At 39.8% G+C, this 19,488-nt stretch overlaps 1 long non-coding RNA gene across 2 annotated transcripts in view; it reads left to right on the forward strand.

Annotated features, from left to right (window-relative positions):
* LOC124171080 overlaps positions 1–19,488 on the forward strand; it is a 336,864-nt gene that overhangs the window by 14,574 nt on the left and 302,802 nt on the right. Inside the window, exon 1 of one of the 2 annotated variants that reach the window (XR_006867656.1) lies at positions 16,270–16,357. The exons of the other annotated variant lie outside the window; for it this stretch is intronic. This is a non-coding gene — a long non-coding RNA (uncharacterized LOC124171080). Of the gene's footprint in view, positions 1–16,269; positions 16,358–19,488 lie in introns of those variants that run through there. 2 annotated transcript variants of the gene reach the window in all.

A 19,488-nucleotide genomic window follows, 5' to 3' on the forward strand; every position in this document is an offset into this window, starting at 1 on the left:
AATTTACATCCGGAGACTAAAAAACATTAATAAGTAGAGGATTTTACGATGGTATGTCCACATGTTGAAGCATCCACTATAACTGCCGTGGTTACTGTCTCTATCAAAACTTTAAACATTTCATCTTAAGAAGTTTCATTTCAATGAAATGATTCGTTTTATGACAAAAAATTGTTCATCGAGGCTTAGTTGATGGTGTCAGTACATTTCGATAATCAGCCAGAAGAAAATTAACGTTTTTTTCACAATGATGATAAACTTTTGGCCACTATTTCCACGAACCCAATGTGTTTGCGGCTTCTTCAAGCGTTACTCCCGCGGCATTCATGAAGTTCACACGTCAAACGGCGGTTTTATTTTCACCAAGTATGTGAAAATAAAACCCCGGTTTTATTTTCACATACTTTTCTTCTAATATAGAATCTTCTTCTCTTTCTCATTGGGGTCTTTTCAGATTAAATGTTAAAGTAAAAAATTAAATGCAAATGTAAATGTATGCCTTTTTGACATTGTTTTTTATAACTTTCATTATTTTGCTCGTTTTTGATCCATTGATTGACAGCATTTCAGACATCATTTAATTTTATTTTGCATCGTCTATCATTTTATTCATCCTACGTTAATGGTCTGTGGGTTCTTAATATCCTTGCAGTTTATACTCTCGCTGGTAGAATCGTGGACCGTCGGTAGTTTCCATGCAAATCACGATACAAATAGTACAACTTAGTGGTAAAAACCGTGTTATCAGAAGTTCTGTTGGACCGTAGTGGCGTGATAAGTGGAGCGTGACGCATTGTTTGTTCATGCCGTCTTTAAAAGTGTGAAATTTACAACTTGCCGGGGCGATAATCAAAATCGCTCGGCGCTGAGGAAATCTCTCCTTCTCTCTTGATTCTTTGATAAGCGCTTCGTATTCATTCACGTGAGAATTACGGGGGGCCGTTATTCCCTGTACCCGTCTGTGCAGTCTGCGCTCGCTTGAAGCGTCATTGAAGCAAAGCCTCATTAGAAGCGACTGTCATTGAGTGCCGTGAATCGAACCGTAAGGGAAAAGCGGCCAATGAACAGCAATCTCCCGAGCTCTCGTACCCCTCCATTCTGCTCTTCCCTTCCTTACTCTTCTCGGATGCTTCTTTCCTCTTGATAATCCCACTATTTTCTTCTTTATTCCTCATTTTACCATCATGGAAAAATATTGTGATGGCTATAATGTCATTCACTCAGCATTGAACATTTCCTCACATTTAAATGCATTTTTTCATTTGAAGATGCTGTCTTATTTGACAGACATTTACTGCTCAACTCTGGTTAATATTTCAGGGCGTTTTTCATCAGTTATGGAATTTCCTAGTTCTTTCTGGTTTCACCCATGTATCTGTCCACCTATGACACGTTCAGCTTTGTATTTTCTGTTTATGTCCTTCGACTTCCTTGACTACAGCCACCCCTGTTGCCATCAACTTCTGCTTTATCGATTTTGCGTGTGAACATTTTTTTCTATCATGCTATTGCTCTATGTTCTGCTAGAATTGGATTCATAACGGCTTTCGATGACGATTTTTTTCTGTCAGATTTAATGTGAATCCTCTTTTGCTCTCACTCTCTTGCTTCGATGCCAAATTTATTTGCCGGCCAATTATTGGTAAGTTTTGAGTTATCAAACGCAAGATGTATGAGTAGTCTCATGGTTTGAGTAATGACTGTTTGTTGTTCCTGTATAAAGTACTGATACGGTATGCGAGTAGTTGCGTCTTGTAGTAGTTACATATTGTTCGTATTGTGGATTTATTTCCGTGCTTTGTTCCCTTCATTAATGCTCCATTTGAAATATCCTGCCAAGTCTCTTTTTATAATGATCATAGAGGAATAACTCTTGTCTGAATGTGTATTTTATTTATTTAGTTTCACTAAGTGGGAGTATTTATCTAATTGCAACACAATTTTCATTCTGAGTACTCAATTCTTCAAGACATTAGTTTTCTCGTGTTGCAGAGATTTCCTCATCTTGTCTCATAGTGATTTAACTGTTTGACCAAAATTGATGAAGCTTAGATCTCTTGATTTGCATTGCAGTCAACTTAAAATCATTTCCTTCCTGAAGCTGTTGCAACTTCTCCTGTTCAGGCATGATGGTGGAATCACTATCTCACCTTGAAGTAAACATTTTCTTTATCATCTTAATTTATTTGCGTGATGTTATTTTTACCATGTGAAACTTATAGAATTTATGTCCTGCTATGAAGGAGAAAAAAGCTAATAAGTTAGTAGCTCTACCTATGTGTTGATTTCAATCAATGCGGTCTGATACCTCGTATTTCAGGGGGAAAATAAATCAGCGTCTTACATCGTGGGGATCAATTACCTTGACTCCACGAAGTACGCTACTCATTGGCAAAATGGATTGCCCATGGATGGAAAGAGAGATGGCTTTAATGAAATCAATCCTCCGACTTGCGCGGCACCGCCAAGTTCGTGAGTGGCCTCTCTTTGCTCAGATTGTTTCAATTACACGTTCCGCTTCGAGTAGTTGCCCAAAGATTTTTTTCGTTGTTCCTGCCCGCCGGTCTGAGAAGAAAATGGCTCCGCGGTCATGATTAATATCACGCCTCATGCCTCGAGGCTTCTTGGAGAAATTGAACGCGTTAAACGACGGTGGAATTCAATCCGTGGGGGAGAGATAGAGAGAGAGAGAGAAAACAAGGAGAAGGCCGACTTCGGTATTCATTCGTTTGACCCGCTCAAACTCGTTTCGTCTCGGCCCGAGATTTTAGCCAGGGGAGGCTGCACTTCCCAAACCCCCAACCCTCCTGTCCAACTCTCATTTCAACCCCTTTCCCTCCCTCCCCCCAACTGCACTGGCCCCGCGAACTAGGCCTCTCCTTGTGAGAAGGGTCGGGAGGGGGGGCGTGGTCTTTCGTCGCTCCCCTTGCAAGTCCTTCCTTCCTCGTCGTCTCATTTGGGAGCACCACCTCCCCCCCCCTTTCCTCACTTCCTCACTCACATACTGAATGCGAGTATTTTATATAGGTAAAGGCCTCAGTATACGCCATTTTGGAAGCCGTAAAATTTAGGCCTCATATCTCAACTTTAAAGTACAGTAGCATATAGTCACTTCATTATGCGTTTTCCTTGAATTTGCAGCAGGGATGCCAACTTACAAAAAATATTTGGGGGGGCCCAAACAGGGAATCTTGCCCCGGGAAATTTTATGAGTAGTGAGTTTAAGTTTTTTAAGTATTTTAGAAGAATCAAATGATCAACATTAAAACCCTGATAACTCGATATTTGAACACTCCGGGGAAAATCAACAAGCCTGAAACATTTTTCCTCGCATCCGTAACGAATTTTTGAGGGGGCTCAGACCCCATGAAGTCGGCGCCACTGATTGGCAGCCATAATGTTTCCTTAAGCCGTCCAAGTGGTAACTTCCCTATTTATATCCGTGAATTATTCCGCGTGAAATGAAATATTTTCGCTTTTTTTGCTGTTGATCCCACACCGAAGGCGATTATAATTTTTCCAGGGTCGTTGACCTAATGGATCAGGTGCGCGAAATTTGGAATCTAAGCTCTGCACTTGATGTCTGCTGTTGCCGGATATTAATTATACGGCGTTGCGAGCCTTCAATTCGCGCCGATGGAGTGCGAGCATAAGAGATACTCCAGCGGCGGATTTATTTTTGTGAACGCTGCAAGAAATTGGACGATCTTTTTTTTCCTCTCTTCCTTGTCCTTTCCTGCCGTGTTTACTTGGAGTCCTTTTTGCGATGGTGGACGTTTCCGTGTTTTAAAGGGGTGCGAGAGGTTTAAGCTATGTGCGAGCAAGTATTGCGGTCTGAAATAAGTCTCACTTGAAATTGGTGGCGCAGTGGTTTCTTCGTGCGTTTCATGGCAATGTAAATCTCTTTTTTGGCGTAAACTACCGAGGGAATTTCTCGAATAGCGCTGAGCAGTAATTGAATTAAATAAGCATTTCGGAATTGGAGCAGCCAAGCGCGATGTTATCTCTGTTTTATCCGCATGTGGTGGCGCTTTCCTGGGTAGATTTGTTTTACGAAATAGGGGGCACTATATGTTCAATGACTCGTGTGCAATTGAAAATGGTAAATATCACTCCTGAAATATATTGTACAGGGAGTTTTTGCGCATCAATAATTGCCAGTTTTTGTTATATTTTCTCCTTTATGAAAGTTATATTTGAATCGTAAACTATGTGGATACAAATTCCGTGAAATATTTTGAGAACAATTTTTACTGCAACAATTAAATGAATTGTTCATGAACAGTCCTGCTGGGGAAATTTTCTTGCATGATAAGTGACTTCAAAGGAGTGCTGCATGCGAATTGCAAATTATTATGATCCGCTTGATGTGGTTGCAATTTTGTATTGCAGCGTTCTACAATAATATAATGATAAAGGATTTTATGAAAGATTTATAACTGCGAATAATGGATCCTTTTTCATGAAATGTCGTTGAGACGTCGAGTCACACTCGAGATTGTCGAGGAGAATATTTCATTGACAATTGTAGAGCCATGGCATCTTTGGAGTTTCTTCTATATAGTTGTATACATAGTTTTATAATATAGTTGGTAGGTCATCCACCTTCGTTCCTGCCTTGCTCGTGCGTAGCCACTAAAGGGTACACATATATGCATTCAGTTTGGAACAATCCTTGCGCGATCACCGTTCTTATCGGCTTGCCACTTAACCTATCGCCCTTTTATTTACTGCGAACGGATTTATTTTACCGAGAAACCCACCCATTCACACGCGAAAATGGTGCACAATCGTAACCCGCCACTGAGAATTAAATGTTAGTTATTTTTTCTTAAAATGCCTTCATTTCATGCTTGTAATTTACCCAGTGTTTTCTTAAAGTAATCTCTACCTTCTCTAGAGTGCGACATCTAAGTGCCTTGACTGAATGTTTCGCAATAATCTTAAATGTTAGTCACAAAAACCAAACCATCAATTTTTTATCAGGGAATCATTATTGCTGTACGTTCATTTTTTACTTGTACGAAATGCAGTGTATTATTCTTGTATTTTAGAAAGCGCCATATAATTGATTCTTGTTCATTGACCTCTCCCGCTATTTTAAAAGCCTTATGAAAAGTAACTATAGCTATAGTAACTCAGGTAGTTTTTTATGCAATACTGTAATCGAAACTAGCTACTGATTACAGATTTGAAAAGGTGACTGGAAAAAGCGGGTAACTTCTTTTTTAGTCACAGTTATCCCCTCCCACTGTATTCGCTCCCTCCTTTCGAAGCTCCAGCGGGAGATATTTCCGGCTCGGCCGTGCATCGGCAGCGGGGTGGGAAGGGTAGGCTATCCCAAAAAAACTTATTTTTGGAAATTCCAAAATCGTCACTCGGATTTCGATGACCCTCGGGTATACAAGGATAGGCAAAGAAATATTTTTGAAAAAGTTAAAATAATTAGTTAGCGAGGGGCGCCTAAATACCAACACCCTTAATTTATCATACAATTTCCTAAGAAATGTCAAAGTAGAGGTAGTCAGGGTTAGTTAAGGAGCTTTGGGCTAAAATTTCGTCGGTTTTTGCGTATCTCTCACCGTTTAGGCTTTGCGGCCCGCGCAGCCTGGCGCCAAGAGTGGCGCTAAGCGATGCGGCTCGCGCGACGCGGCGCAACTGACGGCTGAGGCCGTCTCCCTCCCCTCCACCACCCCTCCTCCTCACCTGCCGCCCGCCATGTTCACATGCTTCAGTGACTCTCTCTCTCTCTCTCTCTCTCTCAAATTCAGATTTTGAACTCCTTTCGTAGACCAAATCATGTCGGCACGTATGGTAATAATCAATCTTACACTTATTCTGGAAAATCGACACTAAAACTCTGACACTTCTTAATTTCCGTGGCACCCTGGTCCCTCCGTTTTCCCGCTCACAAACTCAAGCCGGATCTGAAATTTACCAGCGATGTGAGGAGAGGTTTCTTTCACTTTGATTGCTGCGTTCCCATTCACGGCGACCGTCGCGTTTGTCAAATTTTTAGTTAACCTGCGGCCGATGTTCGTTACGTGATCCATATTTCAGCCTAAAATGGTATTTCTGTAGACCGTGAATTTGACTTCATCTAGACCTTGATAACCTTGAAAAAAAAACCGTGAATTTTATATTTCAGTTTGGATGGGACCATGTCTCATGCATATTTGAGTTCATTTCATTTGATGATTTTCGGAGCTGAAAAAAATAATTGTTTTGATCGTTACGTCTCTCATACGTATCGTATCTCAGGAATTTAATCAACTCCCAATAAATCGCTTAAATTATATTTATGTATTGCGGAGTACGTATTCTTTTGTTTATGGTTCATTGACCAATAATCATAGTTTTCCTTGCGAAATAATGATTGTTATAATGCATTTATTCCTAGATTCCCTGATAACTCTTTTAATCATATTAAAATTATTTTCTCCTTCTTAGGCGTGCATGCTTCAATTTTCTCCTCAAATTTTATTGGTTGTCGAACATTAAAAAGCTTAAACAAATTGATTTTTTTTCGGTCAAATCGATTTTGATGGCCAAATTTTCGGTCAATGGTTCGAAGACTCTGGCTGTTTTTTTTCTGATTCCAGCAAAGCCACCATTTACCTTTGGATTCACGAATAACACATTGAGAATTATTAGATACAAATGTATTACCTTCAATTATTCCTTTTTCTTTGGTCACTTTCCTTTGAGAACGTCTTGTCTCAATATGTCTTGAAGTTTTATCACGTTTACATTATTGAGATATAATACTTCATCCAGTTTTGGTAAGTTATTGAGTATAAATAATGGGATTACTTTTTATGAAATGATATTTTTATTAGTTATTTTATTAAATCGATCAGATTACAATTGTTCCAGCAATTGTTGAAACTATCGTGCATTCACACAACGATGATTAAAACATGTGCTGCCCTCCAGTGCTGATGTCCAAAGTGAACGTCCAATTGACGGTTAGCAAAGGTGTTGAGGTAAGCAGGGTCGAGATATTATTTCGCTCAACGTGTATTTACCGAATAAATTTTCTTCCGCCCATATTCTTCCTTCCTCGGACAAATCCATAAAGAAATAATAGAGCGAAGGGAGTTTCACGAACTTTTCTTTTTTCGCTTCCGTTTCCGGTCTCCCAGCGCCTAGCCATCGAAAGGTGGCAACGTAAGTAACTATTATGAGGACATGCATTCACACGGCTAGTTCGGCAAACAATCGTTTGGACGATCGCTCGGACAATCGTAATGTGAACGAGGAATTACTTCTTACGGTGGAAGAAGAATAGGTACTTTCGATGTAACCGTTATTTTCATGGCAATCGATACTTTATTTATAATCGATAAGCCTTTTGTCAAGCTATCTTAGAGGTAGACGATACCAGGTTTTATGGTCACTTATTTTACATGGAAAAAACATCAAACACGTATCGGTTCAGTAGTCTATTTTCCCAATTTTATCCAAGTGATATTTCTGTTTCAAAATAGTTATGCTCCATCTTAATATAAAGGTAAAATTATCGTGCGTTACCAATTGTAGGGAAATACAAATGTTACTTATGTTGTCAATGATTGTTAAGGAAGTAATATTTATTTAAGATTCTAATGTAAATTACAGATTATTCGTATAAAGTCATCATTTAAAGTTAAGCAAGAATATTAGTATACAGATGTATAGAATTGCGGATTTAAACACGGTGAAAAGTGCAAATAGCCTTCTTTATTTCTCCAAAGCGACTAAAAATAAAAAAACAAACAACGAAAAAAGCAAAGTATGTATTGATTCGTGAGTCTTTCAATAAGTCTTAAGAAAAGGGTAAAAAACAATTTACCTAATCATGTTTTTTTATATTTTTCAACTGTGTCCTCTTTCAGCCATATAAACTTTTATGGGCATTTTTACAAGCATTTAAAGCCGTCCACAAAGTGGAATTTCGGGATAGAACTCAAAATAGGCTAAATTTATTGCTCCTTATACGTAAACCTTTGCCCACTAAGCTATTTATTTAAGTTGGGAAATGAGGAAAGGTCATTGGGGGTGAATCTTGTGCATATGGAAAGTTTTGTAACAAAATGGTATTTTCCTCCATAAACGAAAGTCATTGATTGCGATTCGTTACCCACCATTAGTGAATTCATAACATTCAAATCAGTTGGTTTTAAAAATCCCAGTTTAGACAAATGTTAATTTTCAACTTTAAAAATTCATTTGAAAAAGGCCAGATTCGCGCCCACGTGATGTCACTCATCGTGACGTCACAAGGTCCTAGATTCTATACGAGTAGATAGGAGTTTTACATTGTCTGAGTTTACCAATGAATGTATGAGGCACTGAGCTCAGGGAAACATCTCTTAATAATCTTCTATTAAAAGTGACTATGGTCGGAAAGTTTCCTGCGTTTGATAAGGTATTAATAACCCTTATTTAATCCAAGCGGTAAAAGGGTTCACTGCCACCTGCTAGCAGTCTGCATCAAAGCGGCGCACATATCCTCGCCCCAAGGTCACCTCACACGGCGTTGCCTGGAACTAAAATGACGTCATATAGTCTTTTCCCAGCATTCATACTTAGCCGTCACGTTATCGTACACTTGAAAATGTTCACCTTTCCTTAAATCGAGAAAAATTGATAACTTCATGTAAATATTTAAAAGAGTGAAATACGTATTCCCTTCGATTTAGTCTGTGAAAATATAATAGTAAAGGACACTATTGTATAATAGTTTCATGCCCAAGAACAGATGTGGCGTGAACTTCATAATGCTCAGAATGTAATAGTTTTTGGCATTAACCCTATTTAAAACAACTGTTTGATCACCACACGAAACTCACTTTCATCCATTTTTCTTAACGAAAGAAAGTTGTTCACAACAATCGGCAGCAACAATAAAATTATCGCATGGATACAGCTGAAACAGCGGTGCGCATTAAACGATTTAAATTTTTCCTGGTAAATACTTTTGACGTATATTTCTCGGGTTTTAAGCCAGGTTAATGTTTTATACTAGCCGAAGTATCGGGAGACGACTTGTCTCCTATACTCAAGGCTGTGTTACTTTATGGAAGTCCGATTTCACATACAAAAAAACATTTTTTCATTTGGTGTATATTAACCATTGGTGCATGAAGTTGTTTTTGTCAAATATTTATTTATAAAGTTATTATTCTAGCTCTTAAGGTTCATTTTAACTAATTTATGCAATTTTGAAATTTTTACAATCAATAGGTTAAATTATACAGCCCGTCCGATACATCATGCACCGGGGGCAGTAGTGTGGGTTGCTGTAGTATGTCCTATAGAAGGTTTGCTAAAAGTATTTAATAAATGAGTACAATAATTATGACAGTGATTTGGTATTAAAAGACGATACATAAAGAACATATAAACTAGAAATATTATATTTCGACACTTTTACATGATATTCGTAGAAAAGTTTTGCGTCCAATGTTTTTACCCTGGTATAACTTTATCCCTTGCATAAATACCCAGTAGTTGCAATAGTACCCAGAGACGGTGAAACTTAAATCTTGGAATTCGTGGTCATATTGATATTTCAATGGGAAAATATGAAAAAAACGTAAGAAGGGAAACGATCTGTCGGAATGCACGGTTAAAAGTTCAGTAAGGATCCAGTTGTCATCACCAACCCACGCGGTTGCACCGGAAACATGGAGAAATTGGAACCTGAACACCTCGGAAGCCTACGAAGTCACACTCTAGTTTTAGTAACTTTCCCTCAAGAAATTATCACAATAATTGGAATACATAGAGTGGTCATCACCAACAAACCCACGCGGTTGCACCGGAAGCATGGAGAAATTGGAGTTACTAGAACTGACCCCCGTGCATGGCGTCCAATATATCGGACGGTCAGTTTTAATTGTCGATAAAAAATACAAATAGTATACTAAAACTTGAGGAAATAGGAAATAAAAAATTAACCTTTTGAACAAAAAGATAATAGTAATCAAAGTATTGAGCTAAATACTTCAATAAAAATAATTTCCTTACCCCGTGTAAGTGACTGAACATTTGTTCAATTCCATGTCTCACATAAATGCTTCTCAAGCTGATAAATACAAGAAAGCAACTAAATTCTTAGCGGAGCGGTGAAGATAGACGTCCTTTTGAACCTAATGTAGTATTAAAATGTAGGGCATGTCAACTGGAGCCCAGAAAAAAATTAAATACGCGCGTCCGATATACCGGACGCTATGCACTAATGGGTTAATTTGCGTTGAATTTTGTTATAATTGAATTATGAGTTCCCAGTAATTGAATGAAGAGAAATTTAAATATGATTTTACGTTTTCACAAAAATTGCAAGGTTTTTTCTATAAGTATTAAAAATATTAAATATTGAAAATATCAAAATCTAATAGAAGGTGAAAAGTGCCCCTCGCGGATTTTTCCCGTGCTTGGGGTGTGCGATTTGGGATCAAATAGGACAAACATCCCAATATTTCCAGCCCGCTAGATGCCCACCAGGGCCGGCTAGATCGAAAAAACGATTTTCACTCTTTTTTAAATATCTCGGTCAAGAATGCACGTTTTTTAATGCGGTTGGCGGCATTTGAAACTTTATTTAATGGCACATATTTTCAATAGTGAGGTTTTCTATTATTTTTTTATTCCCTAAATCGAAAGATTACTACTCCTGGAGTACGTATTTCACGCATTTAGATTTTTAAATGACGATATCTATTTTTCGCGATTAAATGAAAAGTGGAAAATTTCAAGCGCGCGAAAACGCGACGCGTACGTAGGAATGATGGGAAAAAGTCGTGCGACCCATTTCTGGTTCCCCCCCCCCCCCCCCCCGCCTTGTGAGGTGACCTTGATCGAGGCTCTGAGCGCTGATAGGGCACAGGATGCTAGCGGGTAGCTGAGTACCTTGTTGGCTGGTAGCGCTTGTATCAAATAAGGATTATTAATACCCTATCAAATCAGGGAAACTTTCCGACCCTAGCCAGTTTTAATAGGTGATTATTAAGACATGTTCCCCTGAGCTCTGTGCCTCATGCATGTATTGGTAACCTCAGACGATGTATAACTCCTATCCTCTCGTGTAGAAACTAGGTCCCTGTGACGTCACGTGGAGCGGAATCGCATGGGCGCCAATCTGGCCCTTTTCAAATGAGGATAAAATTTGACCCTTGCCATTCGTCTAAACTGGTATTTCCAAAACCAAATAATTTGTATATTATGAATACACTAATGGTGGGTAACAAATCGCAATCAATGCCTTTCGTTTTCTTTGATGAAGGAAACTACCCTATTGTTTTCAAGAACTTCGAGCGGGGCAAGAAGATATATCGTCGTTTTGAAAATTTCTAATGCATGTTTTCATAAAACTTTCTTGAGAGGGCCAAAAAGAAAAAACCTTTTCTGGAGGTGTTTTTTTAATACCTTTCGGCTGGTTTATTGAAAATATAACTTTTAGGTGGTGGAACATAACGAAAAATGCGATTTAAAATATGCGATTTTGGCCATTTGGCTCTTATGCTCTGGCCCTCCATCACACCCGTCATTAGTTATTATAGTATTCTACCGATTAAGGTGCTGACCACAGGTACAGAATTGTATTGATACTGGTTCCGAAAATGCCTTCAGGGCCCTTGAAAACGCCCGAGTAAGCTAAAAGGAATTTCACCGCTTTCAAACCCCTCCGTCATTCCTTTCAAACGCTGGAATAGGTTTGATTTTACCGTAATATACTATATAATATAAATATACATGAGAATTTATTTAACTTCCTCAATGTCCTAATCAGATACAAATTCATTGAAATTATCTCACTTATGCTATACTATGTGGATATCATGATAAGTTTATGATAGCTGTTTGCTGAAATGAAAATAAATCATGGGTTTCAACTTTTGAAATAAAAAAATGGCTCATTTGGCATACAAATAAAAATATCTGGTGAAAAGTAACAAGCCGAACAGATGAATTTTCACCATACAATTTTATATTGACTCCAGGATGTCAATGAAAATCGCTCTTGAAAGGTTATTCGTCATCCTCTGAATATTCATTGATGCATGTTACTACGTTATCCGTTAAAACAAATGCTAGTTGAAATATTATTTAATATTACTGAATAAAATCAAGGTCTTGCGATTTTATCTTGGTACTGCCCATAGGATAAATAATAAATTGTTGCTGCTACATGAGCGCAACACCCTATTCTTCTCTTCCATTACCACAGTCACAGTAATATCTCAATATGCTGCCTCAAACGCTGCCATTCGCTGTAAGCATATTCTGAATGAAAATTATCGTTCGTTATATTTTAATGATATTTTTCCCTAATATTACAATGATCTATCCGTCTTCATTTAGCCACGAATCAAAATTTATTCAATTCGTTAGTCGTTAATTGAGCTCGCATGCCTTTCAGCGTCGGCATCAGCACGCTGAACTCTAAATTATCTTCTAAATATGACACAACATCCCGAAATCCTTTATCCAGAACCAAAGTGTTACCCTTTTTCATGAAATTTTCACTGGATATGCCGATTACAAGATTGATTTTAGAGAATCAGCATCATTTTGATTGGCCAAAAAGAGTCCGGGCATAAAAATCACATCCCATCGAGGGTAAAAATAGGGAATGGTTTACGAAGAGGAACTAGTACTGTTCTAGTTTCCGGTTTAGAGCTTGAAAAGACAAACTATCAGCCCTTGAGTGACTGACCTGATATCCGAATTTCTCGTCGACGTTAACACACTAAGTTACTCTGTTACTTGGTCCCATGACAAACCAGTAAAAGTTCGCGGACAATCTATTCTCTCGAGAATGGAAGTCACTAAGTTTCGCCGTCAAACTGCGGTTAGATAAATATGCGACTTTGTCCACAAATAGACGAATTTTAGAAAGTTGCATGGAAATACTTATGCAGTAGATACGGAAAGTGGGAATTTCATTGGTAAAAACCGCTTATCATGTAGATAACCTTTACAGACCACATTTTTGAAAGAAATGACCAACCTCCTCTCACCTGCAATCTAGCTTCTACGGGAACAGGATGGAGATAATTTGTAGCGGTATATCCACAAATGAAACAACGCCTGCGCGTAGATACAACGCGGGGAAAACTCAAATCGAGCTCATTTTCTTAATCGATATTCTTACATTCCGGCAGTTTTCGGAGGCCCTGAAGCCATTTTCGGCACCAGTATCCATACAATTCTGTCCCTGTGGTGAACACTTTAATCGTTAGAATACTATAAGTAATAACTAAAAATGGGTGCTATGGAGTGCCAGAGCATTGAGCCAAATGGCCAAAATCACATATTTTCAATCGCATTTTTCGCAATGTTCCACCACCTAAAAGTTATATTTTCAATACGCCAGCCGAAAGGTATAAAAAACATCTCCAGAAAAGGTTTTTTCTTTTTGGCCATCTCAAGAAAGTTTCATGAAAACATGCATAAGAAATTTTCAAATCGACGCTATATCTTTTTGCCTCGCTCGAAGTTCTTGAAAACAATAGGGTGGTTTCCTATTATTTTTTTATTACCTAAATCGAAAGATTATTACTCCTGGAGTACGTTTTTCACGCTTTGATTCACCTCTTCAGAAGCCTGCTGCAATGCCGGCGAAACTGCCGTCTGCAGAGATGAATCGACGCGGTAATAACCCCAAAAATCAGCCTGCTGAATCCTTATGTTTAACAAATTCGGTTGAAATTTTCCATCACTTCCAAGGAGAAATTATAGAAATCTCTCTCTGCGTTTGTGTCAAGAGAAGTTTTATAAAATTTCAATAGAATGGAGGGATTAGTGGGTGCTTAGGTAAATTCGAATGATAACCCTTTCCAAATGATCCATTCCGTATTCTTGTGTTAGACAAGCTATACCCCTCTGTTCATGTGTAACGCCTTATCATTCAGTAAATTTCCTACTTATTTCGCTTTAATTTGATTTTCGTGGAGTCGTTTGACCACGTCTCTCCTAAATCCATTTCTGCAGCTTCATTGAAGGAGCAGAATTTTCCTCGGTGGCGATAAAATGGCTGCAATGAATCCGTCAAATGCACCCCGCTCACAATTGCAATTAGCGGGGAGGGGGGAGGAGATACTACTACGAATAGGAATCGCTTCTCCCCTCAAATCTGCGACCACCGTGCTCCAATTCCATTCTCACCCTCCGAGACACATATCATCCCTGCTATCTTATAAACTAGCGCAGCCTCCGAAACCCATCACAAGTGACCACGCATTCGATTGAATGCAATTCGCGGATTGTAATTTCATTCGAACCGCATTCACGCCTTGCGTTCGCAGCGAATGCGCATTCGCAGATGCAATCCCGTTGCTCGCACGTCAAAATCCATTTGCTGCTTTGCTGTCAGTCAGCAATAAAATAAAAATAAATCGTCGCTCCCATCATGACACCATCCGTGAATATTGTAGCGCCGTATTCTCCCACCGCCCTCCATCGCGTTGCGTTGTCACTCATTGTGCATTTAAATGGATTTACTGAAGTTTCCACTCAAGTTACTGCCAGCGGAGCGATCCCTACGAATGTCGCCTACGAATAAGCCGTGAAAAGGACTGCTGACCGAAATTTATATATTCGAGAGGATATTTATGTGATTCATGAATGTCGTAACTTCTCATAGCTATTTCTCGCGAGTGCTAATGTTTGATGGAAATCATTGTGAATATAACGATCGCTCGACACTCGTCGCCACGCTTTGGATATTTATGGACACTATCGGTGAATGAATTCGTTGGCTGGTGCATGTGGTGTGTGTGACTCTAAACGGGAGTGAAACATTGGACGTAAGGAAAAGGAGAAACTATAGATGAAGGAAAATGGAAATGAGCACTGAAGAGAGTTGAGGATTTTGAGTCAAAATAGAATGCGAATAATAGTGCAGGCAGAGACATTGCGACGAATTGCCCTCGCCTCTTGGAGGTCACCAGCGTGGAACGCCACTCCGTATGCCCGGGTTCGAATCTAGGCCCTCGGATTGAGCAACAAACCTTTGCGTCTTTTGTTGCTGCCAGCGCCAGGTTTCCCTCCGCCCTTTATTTTGACAGCCTTCCCTCGCTTGCTCCTTTCTAAGTGCCAGACTAGTTCATATATCGTGTTTCATTCCATCCGTGAAATTAAACCAGGTTAAAGTCGGTGTAAAACATTTTGATAGAAAGATTTTGTGTATCCTGTGTAAGTAGCTAAATATCAGGACTTGTGACTAATATATGATGGTCTGCGTAGATATACTTAATAATATGCGTGGTTATGTGAGGTGATATCTTGGTAATCCAAGATAAACGTAACCATGATGGCCGGATTATCGTTTACGCGAAATTCCTCGAAATGTATAGGAAACAATTATCTTATTTTCTTGCATAATTTTTTTTTATTTTCCCATTATGCAGAGTCACGCAACTAAACCTTCATACGTATTATTTAAGAGTATGAATAGTAAACATGCACAAATTAAATACCTAAGAACGTTCCTTTTTTTAAGTAATGTATTGTCTATCCACTAAAATTAACGAAATATTTTTGCGCAATGGAGGTCTCCAGCTGGGAACACCAAACAACTGGACGTGTCAATTTACAAGGCCGAAAATTCTGCTTCAGCGGCAATAAATGCAAGAAAAACCTATCACATTTCATTACGAAACTGCGTGAAGCCACGCCGAAATTTATTTTGCTTTGGTTTTTCGCCATTCCAAGTGTACGGTGCTGTCTACGATGCTGAGTTTCAATGTAGTCATTTCAGGGATTTATTATCACCGTTGGGCCTCGGTGTGCCAGTAACATAAGTTAGGCAGAGGGCATATGGTTAGGAAGGATTGATTGTCACGCCGTTTTATGTTCGTGGGATTCTCTTTTCGTAAGTAGCGGTTTCTGATCTACCAGGGCGCCGCAGGTATTCGTCTGATAAGTCTCACCGCCTTAAATCTAAATAGGTTTTCCGAGTATATGGAGAGTAGCTGCGTGTGTGTTCAAATATTCGGTGGCTTCGCCGAGGGGCGACTTAGCGGTTGGTCGAAACAGCAGCAGACATCTGGTTGACTCGCGTGGAGACATTCGATTCCTTCCTAAGTCGGGCGGGAGTGGAGTCGCTGGGCTCCAAGTGATAAGATCCGGGCAAACGGATTGTTGGTCGGGAAAACGAGACCGTCATGCTGACTGCAGCTAGACCCTCGTTGTACCGCCAGGAGGCGCGTGGCCGTAAATACTCTGCACCGCGTGGATTTCGTCCGTTGGGTTCATTGCATGCGAGACGGTCGACGCAGTCGCAAGCGGATGTACTGGGCGTCTCGTGGTCGCTGGAGCTCCTCAGGACAACGCGCCCTACGACGCCATTTGATTGCTTCCGGCAGAGGTGAGTGCTTGATATTTAGTCCCACCATTTAGAGAGACGGAGGGCTTCTTAACATCCCAAAATTATTCCCCCTAACGAAACCGTTGCTTACGATGATTGAGTCTTAGATTTTTTTACTCATTATTTACATGAGATAGAGGGTTCAAATCGCCCCCTCCCAACCCGAAAGTTTTCTTTGAGGTGACATTTGCTTTTAATAAGCTGAATACTCTGTGAAAACGAGATGAGAAACGGCACCACACACGTTAAATCAGTCGTATTGCTTAATAATTACGGGATTATTGTATTGCAGACCATTTTCATCTGAGTATGGCATTGACTTTACATCAATACCTAATGAAATGCTTTCATTTTTATACCTGAGATGCAGATACCTAAACTGTGTCAAGACTCTAAGGTGCCCTAGAAATTTCAGGTTGAAAGAGTAAGATTATAATAAGTACAGGTCAGGAAATCAGGCCGTCTGATTGGGAGTGTTAAGCCCTCTTGCTACTAAGTGATTGCAATTCAATCTATTAAAGCTGTACTTTTTCCATTTTAAGAGTATTACGTCCTCTGTGCATTGAAGCGCAATGAATGGCTCTTTTCATGTGTGAGGTAATTTCTATGGGTAAATTATTCTTCTATTCGATTTGTAATAGGACTTCGCTAAGCTTCTGTTCAGGAGACGGGAAAATTATCTACGTCAACTCCGAACTTAGTTAGGCCAGAAGGAAGAGGAATTGTTAGATAAATGAATCTAAGTCATAATTTTCGCCGGAAATTAAAATCCTACTCTACTGAATGACATATCTGTGTATACTTTAGATAAGCTTTGAGAACGCTTATTCAATCCGTTTAAGGGAAGAGATAAAATTTATAGCAAGCATAAATACGGTAAATGCAACGAATTAGTTTTCATTTTTCATCTTCTCTCGAGTGAAAAATTATGAGGAGAAAATAAATCGCGTAGTCATACCGGCACATGTGACGCAGCTCTTTAAATAACATCCATCCCGTTACTGACGTTTTCAATAATGCGTACACTGGTACGGGTCCCATCGTACTGAAATGGGCCGGGTGCGTAAAAACTAGGAGGATTGGCAGACAAGCGATCCTTCGATTTGACGCCGATGAGGACGGACGGAGATTGGGCCGGGCCAGCAAAGTCGGAGTCAAACATGTGGGGCAAAATGTGATGCCCTGAGGAAACTCACGAGCACGCACACGTTGGGCCAACGGAGTGTTTACTTTCGGGTTCCGTGGCGAGGCACTTCCTCTCTTCGGATTCGTATTAAGACTCACCGATAATGTCTTAAGAGGTGGTTCATTCAATCTGGCCAACTTTGATGGGAATCCACGGAGAAAAGGAGGTGCGTCAGGCCCTCGCATCGGATATGATATTTTCCAAAGACTTCTCTGCTACTTTTGAACTACCGCATTATTCACGTGATCTACGCATTTGAACTTCGCCATCATTCTATTTCACCACATTTTGAAATCTTCCAACTGCTGTTATCTTCCATACCTCATCGCCATAAAGAAGCAAGCTCCAAATGTAAGTCATGATAAATTTAATCATAACTTCATCGCTTATATTTTCAGCTGCAAGAAGTCTCTCCTTTTTAGGAATTCCCTCTTGGTTTAGTATATTTAGCTTACTATTTCCTTTATGAATCTTCCTTCGTCAATGTTTATTATTATTATTATTATCGCTGGTAACTCGGCTAAACAATTAGCAGAAATCCTTCACCTCGTGAAGTTTATGGTTTCCTAATGCCGTACAATATGTGTATTTATTTCGAACACAATTCCGACCTTCATTGTCACAACACCTTGGTACATACCTGCCTAAGTTATCAGTTTGATGTACTCGTGATGACTTTCCACAACGAAATCCTGGACGCTCTGTAATTACATGAAGGAGCAACTCTAAGGAATTTTTTAAATATTTGCTCATTTAAATAATCGCTGTTTCATTATAACTGATGAGTTGAGTGTTCCATTTCGCACACTTATGTCTGTAGTCGGGATAGTAATAATGTCAATTTTCATTGTATTTGCCATCATATTAAAGTGCGAATGTCTTTTTATCTTTTCAGGTGAGTTTTACCGTGATCCCAAATATTGTTGTTTCGCCTGGGGCTGAGTTGCTGAAGGCGTTGCTTTTTTGTAAGTTTGTGCTTGGTTGCTTGTGCTCTCCTACCCAAGTGTATTGAACCCATTGAAATGAATGTCTTTTTTACTTTTTCTCATAAAAATATTTTATGTACTATTTATGCGATATTCCCGGCGGTGGGTTTGGTTTAATTGGCGATTTAGTGCATGCTATGGCGGTGTAATCCAGATATCTGCCCACATCATTCCAATTACAAGGGCGTTGCTCAGTTGAGGATGCGGTCAACTATGGGCAAAACTCGTTTCTACGTGAGAAAGCTGATTTAGTATTCAGGGAGACGCCAGTGCTTATATTGACCGACAAAAATATCAATAACGGACAGAAGCGCATCTCATTGGCTGCGGCGAAGGTGCTTCAGCCTCTGGTCAATGTCTCCTTATAGCAACTTGTTGGCTTGTTTTTCTCTGTCCGGATTCGAGCCCGGTCGTCCGAGTCGATGACGGTACCACCTCGTGTCGCCTGCAGACGGATGCTTCATTTGGTGGTGGCGTGATACGCAATCACGGAGGCGGTACGGTCGAATAGGCGGATGAGGGTCTTAAGACGAAACGTTAATTAAGGCTTCAAGTAGATATGAATAGCGTCGATCTGTTGTTGGAAGCAAGCCGGGACCAAAAGGCCCGAATTTGCTTTTTTGACATAAAAGCATTAATAAAACAAATTATTAAGATATTCTACCGTTTAAAGTAGGTTTGCATTTGAGAATCACTGTGGCCGTCTCCACTCCCACAATGCACTTCCCTCTTCCAGGCGCAATGCCTCCCGCCCTCCCTCATTCGCACGGAGAACATCTCATTCCCTCTCCCTCGCAATCATCCCGACAGCACAGTTTAGCTTTCAGCACCCCCTCCTTCCCCCCGCTCTGATCAAATCCCTCAATCCAAACCCTCTGCCTCTTCCTTATCGCGTCTAAAATCTTTCTCTCCTCGCCCACCATGTCCAGCACTTCGTCGTTTTAATCATCCTCTCCGTC

Source organism: Ischnura elegans, chromosome X (assembly GCF_921293095.1).
Source record: "Ischnura elegans chromosome X, ioIscEleg1.1, whole genome shotgun sequence".
NCBI classification, from domain to species: domain Eukaryota; kingdom Metazoa; phylum Arthropoda; class Insecta; order Odonata; family Coenagrionidae; genus Ischnura; species Ischnura elegans.